At 40.5% G+C, this 27,637-nt stretch overlaps 1 protein-coding gene across 4 annotated transcripts in view; it reads left to right on the forward strand.

The window, feature by feature from the left end:
- Positions 1-2,564: 2,564 nt before the first annotated feature.
- The window catches only part of GARRE1 (granule associated Rac and RHOG effector 1), a 63,236-nt gene continuing 38,163 nt past the window's right edge, over positions 2,565-27,637 (forward strand). For 2 of the 4 annotated variants that reach the window (XM_065662098.1, XM_065662101.1), the window contains exon 1: positions 2,565-2,647. The gene's annotated coding sequence lies outside the window, so the exon portion shown is untranslated. Of the gene's footprint in view, positions 2,648-4,555; positions 4,575-18,877; positions 18,995-22,105; positions 22,223-27,637 lie in introns of those variants that run through there. The other 2 variants (XM_065662099.1, XM_065662100.1) reach the window with 2 other exon arrangements.

The following is a 27,637-nucleotide window of genomic DNA, read 5'->3' on the forward strand; positions in this document are numbered from 1 at the left end:
ATTATGGCATGTAAATAAACCAGGCAAGTCAAATAAAAAAATATGCTTATTGTGTGTAACTCCACTGAAAGTGATAACAGAACCAAATTCTGCACAGATCCATGGAATACAATTAAATCACTAGGATAACAAAATAGGGAACAGATTTAGAGACCTCCTGATTGTGTGAAAGGGTATGTTTGTGTATTGCATTGTATTGAACTGCAAGACTAGGTCTGTAGAACAAATTTCTGCCTGTGAATACAGTACGCTTTAGTCAGCGTGGCTTGTGTAGTTTTGGGATCTATTGGTAAAACTGCATGTTGGTAAAACACCTAGCTTTGTTAGAAAAAGTTCTGCTGGCTGGCCATCAGCTAGTGCAACGTAATTTGTCATCAATTCATTAGCAGGAGATTGCTGTGATCCCTTGAGCACCGTATCATGCCCTGCATATGACCAAGAACCACAAGGTATGCAGCTTGGAGAGCAGAAGGGTTTCTGCAGGTGGGAAATGTGCATGGCTCACCAGAGATTCTAGATTTCTTTTTGGACAGGCCTGGACTGGACATGCAGCAAGACTCATGTGTGAGTGGTAATGTTTGCTTTAGTTACTCCTAATGGTTTGCTATGACTGTTCCAGACACTGCTCTGTGCTGCCATGTGATGCAACCTTTGCACAAGAGCAAGACCTCAGTTCCTGGATATCTGCTTGCAGGTAAGAAGCTCCAGACTAGCCACCCTGCTTCCTAAGGACAGGAAATGTAAATACCCCTAAGAAGACATATCTACATAGATGTGTTAATCTCTCTCCATTCCTTGAAAAAAACCAAACAAATAAATTAAAAGAAGGCATTTTGTGAGCTTTTTTGGTCTTCTTTCAAGGTGTAGCCTCAGTATCTGGCCTGGGAGGAAGGACAATCCATCCCAGTATTTTAATTTCTCTTTCCCTTCCTCTCCAGTTCCTTCTGACTTCCTCTAGACTCAAGTTCTTTCGCTTCATACCTGTACTTCCTTCCCATAAAAAACCTGTTGAAACCTTGTTGGAGTCTTTTTAATCTTTTTTTTAAGTCCATCTTTCATCTACCATTTAATTAAAAACATAAAAGAAAGAAAAAAAAATCAAAAGAATCAAAAAGGCACCTTCTCCAGCCCTTTATCGCACTCTGCCAGTACAAAAAATACTCAGATATCCCTCTATCTTGAGGGAGCCAACAATATGGCAGCCTTCTGTTCGGTCGTGTCTTTCCAAGTATTTCCTAGGTATCTCTTAATTACAGGACTAACTTTACTAGGATGAGACATGCTTAGCACACATGCAAGAATCAGAAAAGTTTGGAGGGAACACACTGATAAGAAGCCCAGTCTGCCAGCCACCATCTGTTATGAGAAGGAAACAAAGCCACAGATTGCTCCTAGGCAGCTCCCCGCAGACACTACTTGAGAACTATTTGTAGTTCGTGGCCAGAAGGTGTCCAAAAAATTGACAATTTCACTTCTTCCCACGGAGTTTTCTGATTAGCAACACAGAAAGTGGTGGAAATTACTATTATTTCCACTTTATTAGTACCAGATCCAAGTGTGTAGGTTTGGGTTTTTTTTTGTGGGCGAATTAGAGCCAGACAAATGGATGCTTAGCCCTGCTGACAAAATTTTTGATTACTTACATTGCAAAAATTTTTAACTACTCTCCTACTATTACACATTACCTTATTTTATAACTTCTACCAGACATTTCTGTACGTTATTAAATTCTTATTCCATTTAAAACGTAAGATTATAAATAAGCCATAACAATAAAAAATATTCACTTTCTCCTAAGACAAGATTAACATAAGACTATTCCAATGGAAATGTAATTTGAAAATGCATCGTACTGTGCAGCAAACTTTTCTGCATAAAATAAGCCCAAGAAATAATAATAAACCAGTGTAAACACAGCAAAGCCATCATAGACTAGGCCTGTTTCTGAGCAATTCCCAAAGCCGGCAGCACCATGAAAATCATGTCCGAAGGATCAGTCTGAGATAGTTGTGCATTTTACCTAATTCCCACATAAGTCCATTTAAAAGCAGTGTTGAATTCCGCAGTTTCTCCAGCCAGTGATTTTGAAGGGAAGAGGAATATCGCACTTCGCAGGTGCCACTGGCGATCTCCATCAGAAATTAGGCCACTGACTAAGGACGCTGCACCTGACCACAGAACAACCGAATGAGAAACCTCGTTATTTTAAGCAGATATTAAATATCCACGGATTACTTTTCTTCCGTCCCCACTTCTCCCCCGCCCCGCCGTGCCGTGCCGCACCCTCACTCCCCTGCGCCCCTCACAGCCGGGGCCCGTCCCCGGCGGTCCCTGTCACCCCTCGACGGGACAACCCCGCCTCCCGCCTCGCCTCCTTTCGTCCCCTTACGCCACCCGCGGCCCCGGCGGCCCCCCCGCCCCAGGGATCCCGGCGCCGGCCCCGCCCGCTTCCACTCCCACCGCCCCCCGCCCTCCCCTCGCCCCTCCGCCGGCAGCCGCCCGCCCTCTCCCGCCTTCCCCTTCCCGCTGTCACTCGCGGCTCCGCCCGCCCCCTCTCCCGGCCCCTCCCCGGCGCCCGGCGGAGGAGCCACCGTTTCCGGAGTACACAGAGCGGGGCTGGCCGCGCGGCGGGGGCTGTCGCGGGCAGGTGAGTGAACGCCGCTCCCGAACCCCTGCTCCCGCGGCGGGGGCGGCCTCCCCCTGACCCCGCCGACAGGGCTTGTCCCCGGCCGCAGCCCCGCAGCCCGGCCGGCAGGGCCCTGGCGGTGCGAGGCACCCGGGCTGGCATGGAGGGCACTGCCGCCGCTCCTCCCTCCCCGGGCGCCGAGAGGCTCGGGGCGCGGAGGAGAGCGGCCGGCGCCCTGCGGCCGCTCGGGGCAGCGCCCCCAGGGCCGCGGCTGGGGGCACCGGCAGGGGCTGGGAGGAGCCGCCGGCGGCGCCTGCGGGGAGCCCCGGCCGAGGGGAGGGCGGCGGCGGTGCCCCGGGGCGCGGCCCGGTGCTTGTCGCGGCGCTCCCTCAGCGGGGCCGGGCTGGCCTTGTGGCGGCGGGGGCAACCGCGGAGCGGGCGCTGGCCCGGGGCGGTGGCGAGGCTGCAGCCACCCCCCCCCCCCGCCGCGGACCTCTCCCGTTCCCGCCGCCGTGACCCGAGTGCGGGCAGCCCCGGGAGCGCGGCTGGGACTGCGCCTGCGGGAATTCCTGGGCACCTTCCTGCTGCACAGTGACCGCGGCCTCCCGGGGCGCTCGGCCCGCCGCGAGAGACCCCGCCGCGGGGGCCTCGCCTCCGGGCGGCGCGGCGCTGTCCGGCCCGCGCGGTGAGGCGGCCCCGCTGTCCGTGCGGGCTTCCCGGGCGGGGCCGGCCGGACCTGCCCTTCGGGAGGGCTGCAGCGTCGGGCTCCCGAAGGCACAGCTCGCCGCGGTGCCCGCGGTGGGCTTTCTTCGCGTCCCGCGGCCCGGAGGCCTGTGGGCAGGAGTGTCTCCTCCTTGGCCACTGCAGTGGGTTGCTCTTGCACGGGTGTTTCACCTGATGTTGACTGGGAGTGCTGTTTGTTGTTGTCTGGCCTTATGTTTAATGTGTTGTATCCTCACGGTAACTGCAAGCACAAGAGGGTAGCTCGTTTTGGACTGTAGCTGAAAACTTCACTACTATACCTTCTCTTTTCCCTGCTTGAGGGGTTTTATCGTTTGAGTGGGGCAGGTGTATGTATTCATCAGGTGGACGTTGGCTTAGAAATTTGAAGGGAGTTAAAAGATCTCATTTGTTTTATGTGAGAGTATAAACCTTGTTGCAGGTATAAATCAGCCCCTGTTATTGGGTTTAGAGAGGAACAGATGTCAGGTGTCTTGAAGAGCAGCATACATCAGGTGTATGTAGTCGCAGTTCACTGCTTGGCTTTTAAAGAGTCCCTCAGCCTTGTGGCTCCAGAGGCATATGCAACTGGCAGAAGGTCGAGGCTTGGTTCCCAAAGTGGCGCAGCATCTTGTAACTGCTTGTGTGGCTGTTGAATAATCTCAGGTCAAGATGTCAGGGAAAATGTTGCTGTCAGTTTTCTCAGCTCAGTGCTGTCTTGCAAAGGGGCAGTGGTGCTCTTGAGGAACTGTTGTTTTCTATGGGCAAAGGGTGGTTGAAGCTCCTGAGGAATGCTTCCCTTCACTCACCTCTCTGAGGTATGCAGGTTTTGGTATGCAGCTCATGGGATTAGGAGTGTTAGCCTGTCTTAGTATGTTCACAGGTGCTATTTGTGTATCATGGAATCAACTCAATTTTGTGCTTGGCTGGACTCTTCTACTGGGAAACATTTCTACAGGAGATAAGCTGGACACTTCTTTTGTAAAGATTTTCTGGTTTTCCAGCTCAAGACTTGTACAAGGTTTTGTTTTCTTCTTTTATTTTCTGTTCTTTACTTTCCCTCCTGGAAGGAAGGACTTCATCTAATCTGTGGTTGTGAACATGTGTTTCAGGTCAACGTATGTGTTTCTGCAGCTTTGTGAAACCTTTTGGAAGTCAGGAACTGTGTAGGAAGCAGCGTGGAGCCACTGCTGTCCATGCATCTGGTGGTACTGCTTCCTAAGTCAGTGTAAGGCATAAATCCTGTTGGTTTCTCATTCTGAAACACGAGTTACTATGAGGTGTTAGGAAACTAGAAATTATGTATATAGGGAATATTTTTCTAGTCAAAAGTCTCCTCTGAGACTCTGAAATAAATAGTCCTTCATAGAAAGTAATGTGAAAATACTTGCTACACATGTTTAGAAGATGGGTCTAGGTTTCTTCCACTTCTTGGGCATCAACTTCTCCACTTCTTGCTAGTTATTACTTTTCAACACCTTTTCCTCAGTGTACAAATGACAGCCAGTTTTATTTTACAGCAAAAGAGCTGTATTTTTGCTGTGCTATAAGTGAGCTTCCCTTTACACCTTGAATTGACTATAGTTTTAAGTGCTGCCACTTGTCTTCTGTTACTCAAAACAAGATTATCAAGAGAAATTGTGCTGCTGCTTTTGTTTATATAGTAGTACTGTAATGGGAAAAGACTTTGTTCTTGGAACAATGAATACTGGTACACCAGAAATCCTGCTAATGATAGTGATTAATGGGTGCTGCTGAAAATAGCTATCACTGCTGATATGACTAATTGTGCTGTATGAAAAGAGCTCCTTTATTCTCAGTAATCTCAAGGTGTTTCTACAGTTTTGGAGAAATGCCTGATCTGTGCAGACAGATAAATGCACAGTGAAATGCGGAACTTGCAGTGAAGTATGGCAGTTCTTTAAGGGCTTGCTGCTGTGCTGCAAAACCACTTGGGGCTGAAAATGAAGAATATTTTCTTGTGGTTACTGTAGGTAGATAGAATATTATTACTGGAATTGGATGTTAGCCAGACCAACACCCTACGTGTTGCAAACAATGCCAGGGTATTGTTAGTAGCTACAGAAGGGGTTTTATATCATACATGAAAGATGACATTTCCAGCAGCATGGGTAACCTCATCACAAAACATTGTGCTGGGGGTGGCTCAGAGGGCAACTGACTCTGCTAGGACTGATAAAACCTACAGTATAATAGCGCTGGTCTTCCTAGAGCTTGGTGATATGTCTGGATTAGTGTTTCTTAACCTTCACTGGCCTTTGAGTAGCAACAGTGTATTAGTAACATGCTATAGATGGTCTTGCAGATCTAAACCATAGAAGGTGCTGTTTCTTGATATCTGTAAAAGTCTGAAGTTCTGCCTGGTAGGATGAAAAAATATTTTGAAAGTTAAGCAGAATTTGTTAAAGATGGGTTCCAAATTGACTTAGAAGGAGTTAGTAACTGTGTTTAGTTGTGCCTCTCTCTTGGCCATGAGTTTCTTCTCTTCTGCTGTTTGTGTACCTCATGATAATTTTATGGCAGGAGGGGTGTAGGTATTCATCCCTTCTGCCCCCAGATAAATTATTAAGGGATGTGGGAAGTAGAAGGCATTCATTTAACAAATCCTGTTTTGCGGGTTGATTGCTGATTTGGTCTGACACAGTCCCAGTCTCCTAGTGTTCTGTGAATAAACAATTTTGGTTCAGTCCTCGAATTTTGCAAAAACAGTAATTAAAAAAAAAATGATTTCTTTTTTTTTTCTATGAAACTTCAAAAAGATGATGTTGGTGTTAATGAGGTGTGTATCCACTTTGAAGTGCTTCTGACATTATGTGACAATTTATTTTGAGAACTGTGGTCTTGAAATAGCCAATCTTGTCTTACTTTGCTGTAATTAATGAAAATTAGTGTTTTGATAAGATAGCATTTGGGGGATTGATCTTTCTGGTTCTATTAAGGTTGTAAACTTTGCATCAGGTGCAGTGATCTGGGTTGGAGTAGCCTTGGAGTACAAGAGAAAGAGGAGGGGGTGTGGGAAACAGCAGAATAGAGGGTCTAGAAATGCTGGTTAACTTTGAATAATGAAGAACAGCTGGAAAGGGGAATGTGAAGTACTCCAGGTGTGACAGGGGGATTGTGAGATGACTATGTGTGGAGGTCAGTATGGGTGTACGTGGGAGGCTTTAAGTATGTTCAAGAGCCTTTATAGCAAGTCAGACATTTTTCCAGCTGTTGTATCGCGTACCATCAGAAATACCTTGGCTTCAGTCTAATGATAACATGTGATAGCTTAGCAGGGCAAGAACCTATCACAAGTTTTTACTGAAACAAATCAAGTTTGATGTGGGGTGTTCTAGGGCTTTGTTTTGAAGAGCTGTTTTCATAAAGGAAATAAATGCTCTCCCTTCTAAGTAAAGACTTTCTGAGGAAAGTCCTCATAGGAGAACATGGTAGCACTAGTAAATAGAATTTTTGCTGTATTTGCTGAAAAGCAAAACAAAATATTTAAAAAGTTTTTGCTGCAAGGCGGCCATCTGGTCTTTAAAATAAATTTTTACCTTGTGTGTTTTTACTCTAGGGTCACATCAGAGAAAATAATTCTTTAGGAAAAAATCTTTACAATACAATTATGACCAATTCCTGCTTATGTTCATAATAAAATCTTCATCTTAAAATGACTATTGCATGTTCTTTCTTTAAGGCTACCTAGATTTTCACTGTCTTGCAACAGAGCTGTACTACTTCTTTGTTGTCTTTTTTTCCTAATAGTTTTCTGCTTTCCTAATAGTTTTCTGCTTTTTCAAGTGGTTAGGGTTTTTTTTGTCCATGGGACTCTTTGGTTGGTTTTATCTAGTCACGTTTCAGTGGGGTACTTGTCAGATGCTGAAGTCTTCTGGTAGGCATTTCTGACAATAGCACTGCAAAAGATAGGTTATTTGGAAAACTTCTACAGGGAGATCCATGTACCACCTTGTCAGCCGCCTCTTCTCAAGTTTAGACGTTCTGGTTTTGTTCTGTCCTGACACCACTTGTGTGTTGGTTAGAAAGTTAAAAGAGAATGTGTCAGCTGGTTGTTTAATAACAGTATTTTAGGTGCAATTCTTGTTTAGTTGTACACTCAAAGTTGACATTTAATGGCACCATCCAATTACAGAAAATTCCTCACATTCTTTGTGCAGTGTACTCTGCAATCCAGGAATTGAACAGTACTTCTCAGTTAAAACAGGAAGGAAGGACTGTAGTGGTCCTTTCCTCTACTTCTCCACAGGCATCCATGGTGTGATTCCTTCATGTGAGAGTTGTCTACTAATGAAATCTATCTTCAGTCCTGACAGTAATAGTGTTTTCAGTTTCCCAAGTAGGTTACCTCATTGTGATAATTTGCTGTGCTTGTGAGTTTCTGGATGGTATTGGGAATTCCTCTGGATTTAGGGGTAAAAGTAAGCATGTCCACACAGTCCGTCTGATACCAGGATATTCAGAGAAATATTTCTAGGGTGTTTTTTTTTTTTGCTGTTTATGAAAGTTGGTCTTCCTGCTTTTTTGTACAGATTACAGAATCTGTAATCAAGTGATTATAGATTTTCTGTAATCCAGAACTATGCATATTCCCAGGATCACTATACATTTTATTTTTTTTTTTCCGGCCTTTGTTCTAACAATTGGCATTCCCTTCCAGCACTCCATACAGTTTTCGTCAGCACATAAGTCTGATGACTGTGTGTGCCTTAGAAAAACAGTTTGGGTCCAACCACAAGAGCTTCCCTGGAGAAAGATAAAGCACCTGATTATCTACAGGTCACATTCCAGAAAAATCTGGAGATCTTGTAAGTGCTGCTTCCTCAGGGTCTAACTACAAAATAGTATTTTCAAATGTTCCTTAAAAATACTTGAAGTTGACAGTTTCATCCTGAAGAAGCTAGACATTCTTTTTCTGTGGCCCAGCATATAACAGAAATGCTGAAATCCAGTGAAAGCTGTAGTGACTGGAAAGGACAGACCCAGGAATACTCTTCTTGTTGTTAAAAGACTTTTCTTGTGTGTGCATCCTCACAGCTTGAGTAAAAGACCAAGTATCAGAGGGCAAAGGTCACTTTGGGTAAACGTAACTCTATGCCAGCCTCCAAAAGATGTGAGGAATGTAACTTCTTTTTATTGAGTATTTCAAAATTTTTCTCAGAATCCTATTTGCAAGTCTTGGGCCAGATTGTAGTATCTAGAAGGGGAAAGAGTGCATGGAGGAAAAGGCTACCTAAAAAATTCATTCTTTCAGATCTGTATGTTCTTCTGCATGCATCTTGTAGGGTAACTTCAATGTAGAGTGAATCTGTCATCTCCACATGCTCATAAAAAAAATCATGTTTGTCAGATGAAGATAAAAATGAATGCAATTTTTCAGCATTTGTTAAAGGCACCTGTGTTTAGTCCAAGATGGAAGGGTTCTGAGGATAAGAGATTTTTTTGGTGGGAGGGAAGAATAGCAATATGGCCTGCTGTTGAGTGGACTGCACTTTATTGTCCAAGCAGCAGTTGAAGGCCAGGTGTTGTAGAATAGTGTTAACTAAAACTGTGCAAATATGTTGTTACAGAATCCAGTTTCATCAGCGCATGTTTCACGGCTCCAGAATAAACTTTATTTAGCCTCTTCCCAAAGACATAGTTAGATACTGGGATTCTTTTTGGCTGAGCAGCACAGGTTGCAAATATTTAAATAATAAGGTAATAAGATATACCCTTTTTTTTTTTCATTAGATGGACATTTACAAGCAGATAATGTCATTGAGAATTATAATATGGTGCTGAAAAATAGGTCTGCTAAATATGCATGTATTATTTAGAAAAAATAATATCTTTATTAAATAAAAAACAAAAAATGAAAAAAAAAAAAAACCCCAAACAGTAAGATTTGTTAGTGATTGGAATTTTGGTTTAGTGAGTTTGGGGTAGTGCAGATGAAGTCATCAAGACTGCCAAGTGCCACTGTTGCCATCAGGAAAATGGAGGTTTAAGTGGGTACTTGTACATTCTTTACCTGCAGAGAACAAATTGTAGGTGTACTTAGCTAACGCAGAGTGGAGGTGAGCTGAACTGTTTATCTGCCAATGTAGGTACACAAGTTATGATACAAGCAAGACTAAGGTTTTGGTAGTATGATAACTTGCAGTTCTGTTTTAGCTCTTTTTTTGAAGAGAAGTTGCTGAAGTTCATGTATACAAGGGCTGGGTAGCTTAAGTAAAAAATGTATTTCCTAAATTAAAAATAAAGTGTAAGTGGCTTATTTTTCTTGAGAGACTTATGTGCTGATGAAAGCTGTATGGGGTTCTCGAAGGAAATGCCAATTGTTAGAACAAAGCCGTGGGGAAAAAAGCATGTATGGTGATCCTGGGAATCTGCATGGTTCTGTATTAAAATAATGTTGCAAGAATCCTTACTCAAAGAGCTTCCAGAATTTTTGTCAATCTTGTGTTGCTGTTGGGAAAAGAATGGAAACATTTTCTCTCTAGCAATCCTATTAGATCTCATAATGAACTTCTTTGTCTAAACACTGCAATAATTTGCAGGGCAGTGGATTGTGACGTTGAATTCAGCACTTTGACCTTGTTTCAGGTCCAAAAACCAGTGAGTTTTGGGGAAGTTGTCTTGTTACAGCTTTGGTAATTGGTGAAATTTGTATAAAATCTGGCCATGAGTTTAACTTGGGTTTGTTCACAAGTTGTTTTTAGTAAAGATATATTACAATTTCAAGTTATAAGCCCTAATTTAAATGTTCGTACAATATTTGTTCTTAAATAATAACTTAGGTTATGGGACAGCAGATGGTCTAAGTGGACAGTCTTTGGTCAAGTGCACTTACTACTTTATCCATGTGGAAAGGTAGGTACATCTGACCTTTGCTGTTTTGAAAATAATCTGTTTCATGGTTTCGTGGTCAGAAATCTATCTGCTCTGCAGATGCTGCTGGACATGCAATCTGTTGAAAACCACTAATGATACATTTTTTGTTTTTATATAGGAATGTTACATTTTTGTGGTGATGGATTGGTATGATAGAGTAAATCTGTAGTTGACACACAAGATTTAGGGAAATGTTTTTTGGGAAAAGTGCATTTTCTTCCTTTGAAGACACAGCAGGAAAGGAGATTGCTTGTGGTTTTGGTGTTTTCTTCTTTTTTTTTCTTTTTCCTTTTTTTAAAATTTTTTTTGTTTTATTTCAGTTTCTGGAGCAGTTGGGTTTTAGGAGCTCTGATTAGGATTGTCTGATGCAGTCAGACAAATGAATAACAGACCGTGATGTGCCTTTTAATTATGTTTTCCCTGAACATGTGTTTAAAGGTTCTAGCTCTTCTTTTCACTCTGCCTTCTCCTTCTGTATCACAGTGACCATGAGGGCTGCAGAGGTCCTTTTCAAATCATAGATGCTGTCAGAATGGGTTTTTGTCACCGAATCTATTTACGTTCTTGCTGGTCAGATGTCAGGGAGTTACTACTCCAAAACCTTTAACGTTGTCTTTGATTCTGGCTGCTTTTCTAAAGAGTATGCTTTAATCAGACGCATCGTTGGACTGAATGCTGGGTGTATTGAATTGCTGTGGCTTACAGATAACATTGTTCATGCATGAATAGTTCTTCTGGCTTTAAAGGAACAATATATTAAGCTTAACTTGTCTTAAAACAGCTGCACAGAGTTTGTTGCTTGTGCAGTACATTGACATGTGGGGGGTTTGTCATAATTTAGTGTGTTTTGAAACTAAACTTCTCAGGTCAGGCTCTGAGGAAATACCTGTAGATGAGCATGTTGCTGTTGGTCTTTCCAGAATCGCCTGTCCTTACCCTCTTATTGTTTTGTGTTTTATTATGTACTGCTCCGTCCCTTACACTAGGAGGATTATTGATGGAAAATGTCTGTCTAGCCTCTGCAGTCTCTTGTATTTCAACATTATTTTGCTGTGTGTTTGTTCCCCTTGAACGGCCCTCATGGCCCTCAACTTTGTGCATTGTGGGAGATGGAGAAGACTACTGCAAATACAACTGTTAAAATTTGACTTGATGTTAAGTTGTGGTTTGTTTGTTCTTTTTCCTGAGACATTGACATTTTTACGGGCTTTTTTTAGCTTCACAGTGCAGCCAGTGGATGCTTTTCTCTGTCTGATGCAGTATATTGTTACCGATAACTTTAGTTGCATCCTGAAACAGGCGAAAATTATGTAGTTGTGACTTTCTGCTGAAGAATTGCATCTGTATTTCATTCTGAAATTGTTTTAGCAGTTTGTTTTAAAAAATTCTTGTGGTTTTAGAGAAATAATATATTATCGTCTTTTCATAATGCTATCTGATTATACATATTCTGGAACATGAGTTCCTCATCTCTACTGCATTGTTTGTTTTTCACTGCACAGTAAATCATACATCAAGAAAAACAAGGGTAAATATAGTTTATGGAAATTTTCTATGCTACATAATTACGCTGTTTTTCCTATAACTTAAGGTTTTGTAGGTGATACAGTCCTCAATTACAAGAGTAGATGGGAAGGTATGCTGTACTTGTTATGAAATGCTGTATTTTGATCCAGTTGCTCAGTGTGTTGAGGAATAAATTATAGTATGAATGCAGGGCATCTTGCACACTATGTCCGTGTGAAATATTTTTCTCTCAAGTGCATTCTAATGTAAGCAAAGTTAAACTGGTGTAATTTGAAACAGTAGACTTGGGGCAAATATTACACAACAAGCTATGTGTGAATATTGACTATAGGGCTTGGTAGCATTCAAAAAACCTGATAGTGCCTCGAAGCACTGTTGAGGTAGTGGATTTCTTATTTCTTATTTAGCTGTCTCTAAAGGTTTGTGTTGTGAGGGTATGTTTTTCTTCTTTCTTTACATTATATCATTGACTTAGAACCTATAGTTCATTGGCTTTCACTTGCTGTCTGCCAGCAACAGTGTAAGGTATTTTGGCCAAGAGATACTGTTGTGAGGGACAGCACTCTATAGTCCAAGTCTGGTGATTTCAGAAGACCCACTTAATATTGTGGAAAAAAAACAGGGAATAACAATTGCAGCTGTAGAATATACTCCAGAGAGGGGAAGCATTTGACATGTTGACTTACATATACCAATATGTGTCCTCAAATGCAAAGTACCCTTGCCTTAACTGTTGTGTATTCCAGCACTCATAGGGCATTCTATATCTTCTAGATAAGAAGTAATACCTTGAAATTGGTGCTTTGTAGTTGATGTGGAAGGAAGAATTGATTTTCATTTTCACTGATGACTTCTTTTGTTCTAAAACTGATTTCCTCCATATAGAAGATACTGCTTCAGCTTGGGCTGGTGGTAAGCAGTAGGTTGTGTGGCAGGTACTTGTAGCTTCCTTGCACTGACACTGGAATGCCTTTCCTTCTGCTTTCTTCTTTTCTTGTTTATTGTCTTTTCTCTATTCAAAGGCTTTGGTTTCTTCTTAAATACCTTCATAATGAAGATTAAGGTAAGAAACATAGCAAAGCAGCTACTCATAGTCATGAATGCAATGAGTAATCATTAATAGTGCTCAATGTAATATTTTAAAATTAACAAATAATTAGGTAAAAAACCTTTTCATTTACCATGTGTGCCGGATTTGAGATTGTTATTCATAAAATAGCCAGATTTTTACAGTGTTGGCATGTGGTAAAAATCTAGATGCCACATGATTTTTCACTGATGTTTTTTCTAAAGTAGCTATGATCTAGGAGCATAATAGTATATATTTTCTTGAGTAGTTGTCTTCTCAGAGCTTACTAGTATAGATTGCTTAATATAACATTGAAATTGTTTTTATTAGTAATGAATGAGTGCAACTTCTGACCAATAACAATCCATTGTCCAAATTATGGACAAAAAAATATCTACATAAATGGAGTTTATGTGTTTCAACTTCAGAGGCAAAGCATGCCAGCATAATCACCTGAAAAGTATGAAAAGCAGTCCATGGAATAATGTTCTATTTGGGACAGAGGATAATACGTTAGCTGTAAGAGGGGATGAGACTCCATTTTACAAGTGGCTGTACTGTTTAGAACAATTTGCTGATATGCATATTGTAACTCAAAAAGCTGTAGGATGCCTTACTAATAGTGTGTGAGAGCCCTAAAATACAGTTTAATCTAATATTTGAATATCATTATATTGATTTACTGTAAAGAAAACCCATCAGTTTCATTGCCAAGCCCACGATTATCTAACTTTATTATGCTGGTGAATTCAGTCACTCTCCTCTTCTCCCTGTAATTGTTTTCATTCTTTTACTGCTTTTGTTCTGCTTTACACTTAGTTCACCTTTAAAACTCTCCTTTTTGCATGTATTACACCGTAAGGATTGGAATGTTACCTGAAAGATGGGGACAGGAATCTGCCATGCTGAAAAAGTGAAAGATGTCCTATTGTTACAAACTTATTTTGGTATGTGTGTCAGTGGCCATGCTGCTGACATGGCACAGTGTCACAGTGCTGACACAGTGTTGTGCACTGTTAGAACTCTTCTGCTGCACATCAATACATGAGTGGTAGTTGAGGGTAAAAATCCCTTGATGTATCAAATAATACTCGTGATTGTGGTTAGTCCCAGTTCTGACTTTAGAACTCACTGTTCCTAATAATAAAAGCAGAAAGTGGTGTGGTCTGCTCCAGCTGCGCAGTGTTACCGGACACTTTGAAGGAAGGTAACTATTTTATTTATTTCTAGAATGGAAATTTTGAGAAAATGACTCATTGAAATTCAACTCCTTTAATAAAGGAAAACATAAATCCTGTAATATGCATGTAACAGGTATTGCTAGGTGTATGCAGGAAATACATGTTTGGAATTACTTGCGGATAAACCCAAACATATATATACCTTAGTAAGTAGTAAGGATACATGTCTAATACTGTGGTTTTTAAGTCTGCTGGCATGAATTGAAAAGTGGGAAAAAGAAATTGAAAATAGGATCAGTGTTAATGAGTTGAAGGCAAGAAAGTAAGATATGTTTTCAGTGTTCAAAAGTTGCAGGTAAATACAAACTTAATATTATAACAATTTTTTTGAAAAGAAGATGCAGAAAATGAACACAGCATGCCTGTGTTTATTCATTGTAGTGTTCCCTGAGAGATTCCTACATATACATATTGTAGGTTTATGCAGAATATCGAAATTGCAGTTGCCTAATGGAGTAAGTCTGGAAGTAAAGTAAGATCCTTACAAGCCTTGGAAGGAATATTAGTAGTAGTAGGAACAGAGTTTTCTGGGTTTTGTCTGTGTATTACTTTGAAGAACAGGAATGGTACAATCCTTCCGTTGTGTTTGATTGTGCAGTAGTGATTGGTTCTTTCTGCTGCCATCAGTAATTCAGGAGCACAGTACATGGTTTAAGGTTTTTGTCAGAGCTTGCCTAATGGGAAAAAAATGTGGAAGAATATGTATTATCAGTAGCTGGAGAACATGGCATAAGATTACAGTGGAAGCTTGAGCCTGAGATCTTAAGGTCTAGCAGCAGGGTTCTTTCCAAACAGTTAATTGTTCTGTGGGGGGTCTGTTACTGTGGTGTATATCTTAAAGCAGATGCAATTTTTTGCCTTTGTAAAAATTTCACACACCTTCTCCAGATGTGTGTGAGGAATAGTTTCCATAATACTGGTTATGGAGTAAGAGCAGGCATTGAGTTTTGCCCAAAAGCAGTCACAGCTGCTATGTGATGCTTCCACTGGGGTTGGAAGAACTTGAAAGTAGTGAGGATGTAGGAATGTCTTAGGTAAGATCTGTGTTCAAATAGAAGATTCCTGGCTGTGGTTCTTGAGGTGTTGAATTGCCATGCTTCGTTTCTCACACGAAGGTGGGTTTCACAGTAGGCTGCAGGCTCCCCTGGCTTGGAAGCTGCATGAGGGCTCAGTCAGATGTGTGGAGGCAGTTTATGGCAGGTAGCAGAGGGTCAGAAGGCACATGTTGTCAATTTGGCCACTAATTTTATCTTAAATGTAAAGTTTACAAGGTCTTGTTAATATTCTTGTATATCATGTTGATATAGTTAATATTTAAAATGGAATTGTTAAATTATTTTTCTTTAAATTAAGAGCTATATTGTTAAATACCAAACAAAACAATTGCCCAGTTTGATCAGCATTCGTTTCTTTACATTTCAGTACTGACAGCAGTAGTAGCAGCAGCATTGCTGTTAGCACTAGGATGACTTCCCCTGGTGATACTGGAGGGCTGTAAGTGGAAGGCATTATTTTACAGAAATCCTTCTCAGAATTTCTTTTCAGAAATTTTTAACGAATTGCTATATTTTTGTAAGCTTAGATTTTTTTTCAGATGCTCATTGAGTAATTTGAATGTTTCATGTAAACTATCATGCTAGAACGGTTGTTTAAACTCAGTAGAATGTTTGCTGCATGCTTTATCCAAAATTAAGGCACAAATTAGCATGCATCTCCAGCCTTCGGCTGTACTCCAGAAGCCCTTTCTCTATGAAGTAAGGATTTCAAAATGGTGTCAACTGTGGATTTACTTTGGTACGTACTTGATTTACAGCCTGATTTACTTGAAGATGTCCCTGCCCATGGGAGGGTGTTGGACTAGATGACCTTTGAAGGTCCCTTCCAACCCAAACGAGTCTATGATTCTGTGAGTCATTCTTTATAACTAATGAAGAATATTCTTACATAACTAAAACCACCTATACTGTGTTGCTGCAAATTTATGAAAGATGGGAGTGGAAACAATTTTGAAAAGTAAAGACCTTAACGCTGTCCTCAGTAAGGACTTTAGAATTGCGACTGTAACTTTCATACTGAAGGCAGAGACTGTGGGAAAACATTTTAAAAATTATATTTACATCAACAATTACATTAGTTCTTCAATTATGTATTTCATGGACACCACAGTAATAAAATGCTAAATAAATATAATATTTTGAAAGAGTTGGGTTGTTGGACAGTGGTTGTGTGATACTGGTTTTCCATTTGAATAACAGTATGCTTTTGAAAACACACTTGCAAATATTTTCCTAGTGCTGTGATGAATTTTTGTGGTTGTCATTCATTGACATGAGAATCTTAGTGAGGTTTTCTTGAGGTGTTTCTAGTCCTCATTCCGGGCTGGGATGGAGGCGCTTTCAAACATTGATTCTTAAGACTCAGTGAAGTTACCTTTCAAAATATGGAGCATCTTTTTTTTTGCTGAGGGAAAGGCAGTCCTGACATTTCTGTTGGCAATGTAAATTTTTATTTTCTAAAGTAAAGCAAGCAAGCATTGTTACTTGTAGCCACCCTAGGAATGAATCTCATGTTGGGCTGCTGCTGATTGTATGGCTCATGTTAAGCCAACTTTTGCTTCATAATATAAATTGATTTGATAAGTATATTGATGAGATGACTCTTCAGGGTTTCTGTATTTATTGTTTTCTAGTCACTTCAAAATCTGTCTCTGCTACCTTAAAAAATTCTTACATTTGTTTTTCTCTAGTCTGATTTATGTTCACTTACCTACTTTAATTCCTAATTACTAAAGGCTGTCCTCCCACTTGCACTATTCAATTTCTGTGGACCTACCAATAAATTCAATTGATACCCTGCTGAGAACAGGATGGAAGCTGAAGGAGTGGGAGAGAGAAACTAGAACAAGCTAAGGGTATTTGCTAGAACTGCCTGTGCAGACCAGTGTGAAACAAGCTGTATTTATTGTAAAATATGTTTATAAGATGTATATAAATTCAACAAAATGTAACAATGTCTATCTTCAAGGGTTGTTACTCCTTTCCTAATTTTTACTGGTGGGCTTCAGTTGTCCCATAACTGATTATATCTAAAATATAGTTAGAAAGTAATTCTGTGGAGTATTAGCGGATATTTCTTTGCTACTAGCATCCTAGTCTGACTAATTTTTTTACTGATCAACAGAAAGTCCTGTCAGTATAGTTGGTCTTGTTTTGAAAGTCTTAACTACTAGCTTGGTGTAAGCGTTATAAATATTTTGGTATGTGGGTACAATATAATTCCCTTTTTTATTCTTTTGGCTTTTTTAAATTTTGCATGTAAGCGAAGGCACTCACTGATGCACAGTGGCCAAATCAGTACCTCTCTGGAGGGTAAGCACGCAGCCAGCGAACAGTGACAGTTGTTCCTCCACCGTCCCGTGTTTTCTGGGACTGAAATAGCCTGTTTGGGGTAGGCAGATGAGTGTGGCTCATGGCACTGCAGACGTGTACTTGTAACTGCGCAGTTCTGACAGGGCATGGCTGTGTCAGGCTGCAGCCTCCTGACTTGGGAGGCACTGTGGAAACTTCTTGTTTTTCAGCACTTTGGAGACAGAAAAATATTCTTTCATTCTTCAGGAGCTGTTCTGTATAAAAGTGCTTTTGTGGGAGAAAATGTGCATAGAGAAATGTTTTGCTGTAGCAACTGTATAAATTGTGTACAATTGATAAAAATATGAGACTTATGGATAGTGCTAATTAATGAAAAGTACGAATTTTGCCATTGTGACCTAGATAGACATCTGGTTGACTCAGCCACTTCTATTTTGGTTTGTTTAGTTTAAGAAATGTTACAGAATTGATGGCAAAGAAACAACATATCTTCTTGTTGCGAAAAACCAAACAAGTTTAAGCAAATTCCTTATCATAAATAGATGGTGTCAGATGAGAAGGCATCTTTTGTAGTAAACCCCTGTAATCTGTAAGACTTGTCCACAGATGTCCGCAGATACTCTCCAAGTATCAATAATTGCTCGAAGTTAATGCTTTGCTTTGCAAACTGCCCTGATACACAGATCTGTTGTATTTTAAGGTCTTTATCTAAACCTTCTAACAAACAGAGCTTTTTCATTGCAGTGGAGTACTGACAGTAGTGTTGAAAACCCCTTTCTCAAAGAAGGCTTTTAAAACCTATGTTGCGTAAATACGTCTCTAATGCTCTTAAAAGTGTTGCAAAATTGTCCTCAACAAGAAACATATGGTTAGAAATTATGACATACTCTGTGCTATCCTGACTATAGGAAGCAGAGTCTGCAACATGGAGGATATATAATTTAAAAAATTGGGATAAGGGTCGTGAATTGTATGCTAGAAATAGAAGATAAGATTAGAGGTTATGTTTCAGGCATGGAGCTGTCTCGGGGGGGGGGGGTGGGGGGACAGAACAAGGTTACTTCAAGGTTTGGAGCCTGGTTGGGGGATGGGGGGAAGGGAGGTAAATCCAACAGTGGCTAAAAATGGTACCTGTGTGTGTTTGTAGTAGTACATAAAGTAGAAATTGCCTTGATCCTTAGTGTTGTATATTGTAGCCTTACCGTCACCATCACTTGCTGGTGCCAGATTAGTCATGGGCAGTGCTTGTACCAGTGGAGTGGTCCTGGCTGTCAGCATGCCCTCTGCACAAACAGTCCTAGTGGCTAAAAGGTCACTTTTCCTGAATTTAATACTTAAGACATGTATTTGAAAGGGGTCTGGCCAGATCTGCAGTAGATTCATCAGCTAGTATTGAAACATTGCTTAAATGTGTTTGGCATCTTTGCAGGGTCGTATGGCTTGCAGAACTTCACTGTGTCGCAATTTCTGCAGCAGAAAGCTTTGTCAACATAAGTTACTGGGAAGGAGTGTCAGCATGGTTTAAATCACCTAAGCATCATTTAATGTAAGCCTAGTCTTTCATGTTAATAATAATTTTTACGGATAATTAACACATCAAAAAATAGCACTTAAAATTTTAAGTGTTTCTTTCTAGTCTTCATTTGTGAACAAAATTCAGCTGTGTTAATGAATACTGTGAGGTATCATTGAATGAGCTTAATTAGGTATGAGTTAGGATCTTCAACAGGTGCATACATGTGAATATGGACAGTTGGCACTACATGCTTTGGGGAGATCACACGTACGTTTTCATAAAGATCTAACAAATAATGAAAGTCTAAGCTTAACTCTCCAGGTTGCTTCTAGATGTTTGATTTTTTACTGAATAGATTAATTCATAGAATCATAGAATAGTTAGGGTTGGAAAGGACCTTAAGATCATCAAGTTGCAACCCTCCTGTCATGGGCAGGGACACCTCACACTAAGCCATCCCACCCAAGGCTCTGTCCAGCACAGCCTTGAACACCACCAGGGATGGAGCATTCACAACTTCCTTGGGCAGCCCATTCCAGTGCCTCACCATCCTCACAGTAAAGAACTTCCTCCTTAGATCTAGCCTAAACTTCCCCTGTTTAAGTTTGAGCCTGTTACCTGTTGTCCTACCATTACAGTCCCTAATGAAGAGTCCTTCCCCAGCATCCCTATAGCCCCACTTCAGATACTGGAAAGCTGGTCTAAGGTCTCCACGCAGCCTTCTCTTCTCCAAGCTGAACAGCCCCAACTTTCTCAGCCTATCTTCATACAGGAGGTGCTTTGGTCCCCTGATCATCCTCGTGGCCCTCCTCTGGACTTGTTCCAGCAGTTCCATGTCCTTTTTATGTTGAGGACACCAGAACTGCATGCAATACTCCAAGTGAGGTCTCACGAGAGCAGAGTAGAGAGGCAGGATCACCTTCTTTAACCTGCTGGTCACGCTTCTTTTGATGCAGCCCAGGATACGGTTGGCTTTCTGGGCTGCGAGCGCACAATGAAGCTGGCTCATGTTCATTTTCCCATTGACCAGCACCCCCAGGTCCTTCTCTGCAGGGCTGCTCTCAATCTCTGCTTTGCCCAACATGTAACTGTGCCTGGGATTGCTCTGACCCAGGTGTAGGACCTTGCACTTGTCGTGGTTGAACTTCATAAGGTTGGCATCAGCCCACCTCACAAGCGTGTCAAGGTCACTCTGGATGGCCTCCCTTCCCTCCAGCGCATCAACCGAACCACGCAGCTTGGCATCATGGGCAAACTTGCTGAGGGCGCACTCAATCCCACTGCCAATTACATCGTTTTAATTTTTTATGGATTAAAACATTACATCTGTTTATCTTTCAAGATGTTATAGTATTATTATACCAGCATAAATATGCCATTGTATCCTTTGCAAATTTCTTGCACAGCTCAGTGACCTGAGTGACCTGGTGACAAATCACGCTCATGATTGAGGGCTTAGTTGTTTACATAAAACAATCAGTACTTCTACATTCAGGATGTGGTAAGGTGATCTGAGTGCGCTTCATATGTTTCAAATTAGAGTTCATAATTATTTAACAATAATTTTGTTGGGAAATATTTTGAGCGTTTTTGTTTAATAATTTTAACCAAAGAACGATTTGCTTTTTTTAAAGGAAAAATCACATTACACCAGTCAGATCACATCAGTATTTATATGAACATCAGTTTGACTGTTGTATGCCTTTCCATGCCATATACTTAATGTAGCAGCTTAAAGCCGGAAGCTAGAAAGGCTGTGTGTGCTGCTGAGGCGTGCCGGCAGAATTCCATCTATGCATTTGTTAGCAAGTAGCTCTTGTGTGAAGTTATTTATATTCTTTAGTAGCATCTTCACTACATATAAAAAATGTTTTCCAAGCATGTAAACCTATTTGTGTTGAAAGAACTAAAACATTGATAAGAATGTTAACTCTGGTTTTCAAAGATGCAGGAAAACAGTAGTCTGTTTAAAATGCGAAAATCTTTGTTTTTCTGTATAAAAGGAAAATAATCAAGCTAGCCTTCTGAGGAAGAACGTATAAAATGCAAAACCCAAGTTAACTAGTTACTTTTAAGCCCAGAAGTTTCTTAGAGCTGTGTCAGTGTTAAGGAGTGGATGGAGAAGACCTAAAATTGCTCTAGTGTTCTTCAGCCTTCAGTCTGCAGCTTTTTAAGTTGACATGTGGCCTATTTTGACATTTACATTGTGTGGATAAAAGGCAACAAATTATTGCGTGGACTGAAATAGAAAGCAGGATTACTGAAGCAGCTAATGGAAGGTACTAGATGTTGGAGTCTCAAAGGGGTAAATTGTTGCCATTGTGGTGAAGGTGGGTGGCACCCAGAGGCTTGCTGAAGTAGGGCAAGAGGAAAATCCTTTTGCCTCTGGTGCATAACTTGTATTAGCACCAGTTGTTAATAGCATTTGCAGAAGATTGACCAACTTGGGTAAGGATTTTTTTAGTTGTCTGGTGTGTAAAGCAAACAGAACAACTAAGTGAGTGCTAAGCTTGAAGGAGGAAATGTTAACAGGTGTCAAGATTGGGCTATATTTGGGGGTTGGAACAAGGTTATCTTTAAGGTTCCCTCTGACCCAAACCATTATAACTTTCCCCCTGCTTTGATTTATATTAAAGATTTTTAAACTGAAAGGGTGCTACATTGGATGTTACAATTAATCATGTCATGACCCCACCTATACAGGATGAGTTAGTCCTATTTGAAAAATCTCATCTTTATTTAAGACTTACAAATTCTGGTCTTAATGAGGAGGGGAACACTGTGCCCAAGACACACAAACAGCTGGTTTTTATTTGAAAAAATGAGGAAAGGTAATATAGTATACATGCTACTGCTTCTACTATTTTAATCTTTATGATCTAAAAGTACTTGTCACCACTGTTCCTTCATCAGCTACAGAAATTAGTTCTACGTAATCTTACTAGAAAACAAAGATTTTTTTAGAAATGAAGCATTTTGACAGTTCCAAGAGTGTCCCGTTGCAAAAATCTAGTTCAAGAATGGTTTTTAGAATTAGTTAAAACTTTTCAGCTACTACTATTTATGAAATTGCTATTTACAGTAGTATTATATGATGCTTTTGGAGTATTATGTTTGCACTGATGTTTGGTTTTGTTACAGGAGGGAGACTGTTATTCACACTGGATTGCTCTGCTTTATTCATATCCTGTGACAGTGAATCAGATATTTCTGTCTATATACAGACTGAATTGCCAGCCAACTTTGAGCCCAAATATGGTAAACATAATTAAGTTCATTTGCTGTAAAAATACATTCTCCTTAGTTTAACATTTTCATGATTACAGTTTTCTGATAATTCCATAATTTTCAACATGAGAGGGATATGAAAGGCCTAATCATCATGTCCTTCTTCAGTATAGAATATAGTTTGTTTTCCTGGGCAAAACTCCAGCTGTTCAGTGATGAATCCACTGCTGCTCAAATACAGTAAGCCCATAAACTGTTTGGAAAGCCTGTTCTCAGAGTGCAGAAATTGTGGTATGAGGACATGAACCTCTGTATTACCTAGATGACAAAAAAGCTCATGGCTGCACTGTTGTGAGAGAGTAAGTGCATGTGCTGATGTCTGTTTTCCTGATAGGTACTTCTTTTTCCTATTTTTGGAAATAAAATCTGTGTCATTGAAGAATACGTAATGCTTTTCAAGTAGGAGACTTTCAATTAATGAGTTGTGGGAGAAGGCAGACATTAAAAAGCCAAAGCTTCTATGGCGTATGAATGTTTGTAAATACTGGATTATGTTTTAACTTCAGTCCCGAAGACATAGTATGCTAATACACTTTTAAATATGAAAAGGTGAATCATTTACATGTGGAAATACATGCTAATAATAGCCACTGCATTTATATGAGTGGGCTAGGACTAGCATATTTAATTCAACTAAGAAAACACATTTGCAGGGCTTTTTCTTTCTCTTTTTTTTTGGTGTAGTCTAGTGTCAAGAGAATGTTGTAGATGTATTCTGTGACAACTGTTGAGAATTCAGAAGCAGCATAGTAATTTGGGAACGGAAAGATTGGTGGTGTTGAGTTACTGCAAATGTTTTGAAAGCTTTCATCATCTTTGCTCCAAACAGGCTAAAAAAACCCAAAGGATGAAAAATCAGTGAAAGGCTTTGCAGGATTTTCTGTAGATCATCTGTCTTACGTTTCTAGGACTCCAAACTTACTTACTATGAAGAGCTTTAAATGTGTAGATGATTATAATTTTCACAGCCTTGAAATACTACTTTTGTCTGACACTACTGTGTGTACTGAGTCTACTCTGAGTTCGGGTTTTCTTTTTAAAGTTGCTTGCATCACAAACTCAGTTAATGCAGTGTAGAAATTTGGTTTAGGGATATTTATTCCAGTGGGAAAATTCAAATGTATATATGCTAATAAGTGTGAGTACTGTGGCATTTATGGAATGTAGCATCTATGTTTGCAAGAGCAGCAACATGGCTGGAAGGCTTCTCTAAAAGTTAACAGCTGATTTATCAATGAGTAAATGCTCCTGTTTCCGGAGCACTTGTAAACAGTATGCCACTGTGATATACTGCTTTCGATGATCACAAGTTAGCGTGAATAAGGAGTGAAAGTGGCCATGCTGATTCAAACTTCAAAATTGATCCAACTCAACGTTCTTTATCCAGTGGAGGTTATAAACAGATGCTAGGGATAGGCAAGCAGGATGAATCTGTGGGCTACGCTCATTTAAAACTGTCTTCAGCATTTTGCTGCATATAGGATTTCCTGAGCCTATGCTTAGGCTGTTTAGTAAGCCGAATGAACCCTTCTGTAAGAAAGAGTGATAAGGAGACCAGAACTGCATGCTAAATTTGAAATGTAGGTAAACCATGGATTTATGCAGTGGCATAATTATGTCTGGTTTTCCGTGCTGCCGTGCCCTTCCAAATACCTTAGCTAATAATTTGTAACGTCAGATTTAGTCTTCTGACTACCATTCAGCATCAGGCTGACATTTTAGCAAAACCAGTCAGTTGTAACACCAAGATCATCTTCCTGAGTGGAAATGATCAGGCCAGAGCCCATAATTTTGTATGTGAGGCTAGGATTGTTTTTCAGTGTATGAGTTGATAAATTTAACCGTAACGAATCAAGTCTCTTATTTTAGTCCCTCGTCCTGTAAAGTTATGCCACTCTGTGTGTGTGTGTGTATATATATACACTTATATGTATTAGTTCATGTGGTATGTCGTGACTGAATGCTGTAGTATTTGACTTGGGCTCTTACTCCCACTTGTCTTTCCAAGTCTTGTTTAATATATGATTTGTCTGGGGCAATGACAAGTTCCTCAGAAGACCCTCACTTTTGAAAGAAGATGTACTGATGATGACATTTATAGAATGTCCTTCAGTTACCTCTCTGAGTACTTTGCCAAAGGCTGGGAATTATTTGCATTTTTCTATGTGCAGAATCTTTTTATGCAGTATTTGAGTCCATAGACAAATCATTTTAAGCCAGTGGAAATAAAGCTCTACATAGAGCCCTCTGCTTGGTTTCTTCATCTACACTGACTCAGCAGTAACGAAGCTCTTCAAAGGAATTTCTTAAACCTCTTCAGCAAATTTAAGTGGAAATTTTTAGCACGCATATTAAAACATGTATTAAAAACCTTTCTTCCCAGTGGATGATACTGAGAAATACATACTGCATTTGCTTATGCTGGAAAGCTGCAATTCATGATTTAACAAGGAGATTTAATTTGCACCTGAGTATGTGAGGGGTACGACTAATTTTACTGGAATTAATCATATGCTTAAGTCCATTCCTGAAGTGAGCACAAAGGTTTAAGATGCTTGCTGTAAGATTACAGGATTGAATGATTGGGGGTGTGTGTGTGGGTGTGTTTGGTTGTTTTTGTTGTTGTTCTTTGTTATACCATGTTCCTCCCTACATGAAAGCTCATCTTGTGCAGAAACATGGGAAATCTTTATCTTTGTAGCTATTACAGCGTGGGTTTTTTGGGGTTATTTTTTTTTTTTATTGAGAAGTTTTAACAAAGAAATACCTTCCTAGACTCTTTGTGCTTACAGTATTTAAAAGTGAAACACTAATGAGTGACAGGTAATAGTCTAGCATAGGTAACTTCCACTGTAACTTAGAAGGACTTCAAGTGCACATGTGATGTGCTGGGTGGGTTTTGCAAGGAAAGACTTGGGAGGGAGCTCGTGGAGAGGAATTACCTCAAGTGGCCAATTGGACCATGATGCACAAACCTGACCAAGTAATATTCCTGTTCCACATATGGTTTAATTGAGTATTTCTCTAGTTCAGCCTTTTTTTCTTGCCTTCCCTTTAGCAGGAAATTACATGTGGCTGAGAAAGTTAGCAACTATTCCTATAAATGGCCTGATTCTCAGGAGCTGTCTATCCCTTCTATGAAACCATGCCTTCAGTTCTTCACTTGGTTTTGAAGAACAGTGTATTTCTTGCAGTGGCTGGCTTCCAGCATGAGCAGGCAGCTCTTCCCAAGCAGTCTGCAGGTAGTGGCCACAAAGAATTCTGTAGGTTATCTATTCTGAGAGGCAGAGCTGTGCCTCTTCTGCAGAAAGTTTGTGCTGTTCATGATCACTCTCGCTGTGGTCCCACGAGCCTTTTCTTCATCTCACAATGTTTTTCATCTTGGTTGAGAACAAGAGAGAGTGTGCTAGTGACTGACGTTAAGTGCACCTTTTTGGGAGATGGGAGATGGAGTCTTGAGTCTTCTGGCTGACAGTCCCATTGCATGGGAATTTCTCAGGCTTTGCGCAAATGCCTTGTTAGGCTACAGTATCAAAAGAATGGACATCTATTTTCATTTCCTTCAACTCACTTTCAAAAGGGGACTGATCCTGCTTTCAAAATAGATAACATAAGCACCTATTGCCAGGCGAGGATTGCAACAGTGATCCTGATCTGACACAGGCATCTATTTTTGACATTCAGGGAGGCACTCAAGTCTGAAAGAAGGTCTGGTTTAACACATTCCTTTCACCAGGTTTTCCTTTTGCTGTAATGTCTTACTTCTGAGACTTGAGTTAGTACTGTTTGGTGTGTTGCATGTTTTACTTCAAGTAAGATATAGAAGTCTCCTGTTGCATTGTAGGTTTTGCAATGAAAAAATCCAGCTCAGTACACTGACAACCATGAACATGATTCAGAGATACTTACCTTCCATGTGTGCTTCAGAGGGGGTGTAGTTACACAGTTCCGGGCTATGGACTCTTTTGGGGAATGTTAAAGGCTGGAAGTGAGGTAGTGTAGTGCTGAGTTGCAAAAACCTTCAGTCCTTACATATCTCCAGAAATTTGGTATTCTTCATCCTTTACCAGTTCTCTCTGTTTCAAAGTGGTTTTCACAACAGAGTCTTTAGTGACTTGTTTTTTTGAGGCAGGGCATGCTTGTCATTTAGGACATACAGCCTAGATGTTTCTCTAGAGTATTTTTTCAGTGTAAGTGCAAAAGACACAAATTGGCACAAATAAATTAATAGTTTTGTTTTAAGGCAGGTCATTTTGAAGGGAAGAAAAGTCTAGACAAAGACATAAATTAGTTAAGAAACCGTCTTAGGTAAGTATTTCACCAGTGAAATTGGTCTTTGAGTTAATGAAACCAAGTTGCTGGAGCTTTCCACTTAGGTTTAATGAATCTTTATGCTTCTGTTTGTCATTGCTTCAGTGGTGAATGAGATCACTTTCTGCATTAATAAGTTGTTCTGCTTAGATTTATATATATTTAAATGGGATGCTCAACTTGATTCTAGTTAAACTGCGTGAATTCTGTAGTCTCTGCAGAGTATGTGGGGTGAGCTGTGGTCTCCAGCTAGTGGGTGGAAAGACACTGAATAAGGTTTGATACTGTGGCTGTTAACATGCACCTACCCCTGGAATAGCCGTAAGAGCAGGCCAGAGCATGTGGTGAGCTGGTATTAGGAAGGAGAAACCCTGGCAAGAGGATGTTTCTAGCAGGAGCTTCACGGCTTCAGGAGGGTTTGGCTTGCCTACTTTTTTTGTTTTATTTTGTATCTTTCCTGCAACTGTTCTGGGCAAGCAGCCAGAAAGGAATCCCAGTAAGCAATTCATGAGCTAACAAGAACTAAAATGGTATTGGTAAACCAGGCTGTTTCTGTCTCTCTTGCCTTTTCTCCCACTGTCTTCCTCTAATAGGAGATTTTTATAATTTCGATGACTAAAAACCAAACGACCCTTCCCTAAAACCTCCCAAACTATACAGGAGATACGCAGCTGTTCTAGTGGCTACAGCCCATCCTGTTAGGAAGGCCTTGAAAAACGAGGCTGGTTTTCCTTTCTGGCTCTGTAGCCTGAGTTCGGGCATCTGACCAGAAGCCATTGGGGTTTGGGGTGTTGTCTGCCCCTCGGATGAGCTCCCAGGACTGTGTCCTGTCCTCCTGGTGCTCCCAGGCTGTTGGTTTCTTGGCGTGTGCCTGCATCCTGACAGCTGTGTGCAGTGAGTCCTGGGAAACAGTAAGCCTCATTTGCCCTGATGGTGAAGGAAACAATATTTGTCAGCTCCTATAAAAGCACTTGCATGCTTTTAAGTATTTCTGATGTGTTGGTAAGAAATTACAGGTGCAAAATTACTTAGCTGATGTCAGAGATTAATGCATATTTTCTGCCAGTCAGCGTT

This window comes from Lathamus discolor, chromosome Z (genome assembly GCF_037157495.1).
Source record: "Lathamus discolor isolate bLatDis1 chromosome Z, bLatDis1.hap1, whole genome shotgun sequence".
Classification (NCBI taxonomy): Eukaryota; Metazoa; Chordata; class Aves; order Psittaciformes; family Psittacidae; genus Lathamus; species Lathamus discolor.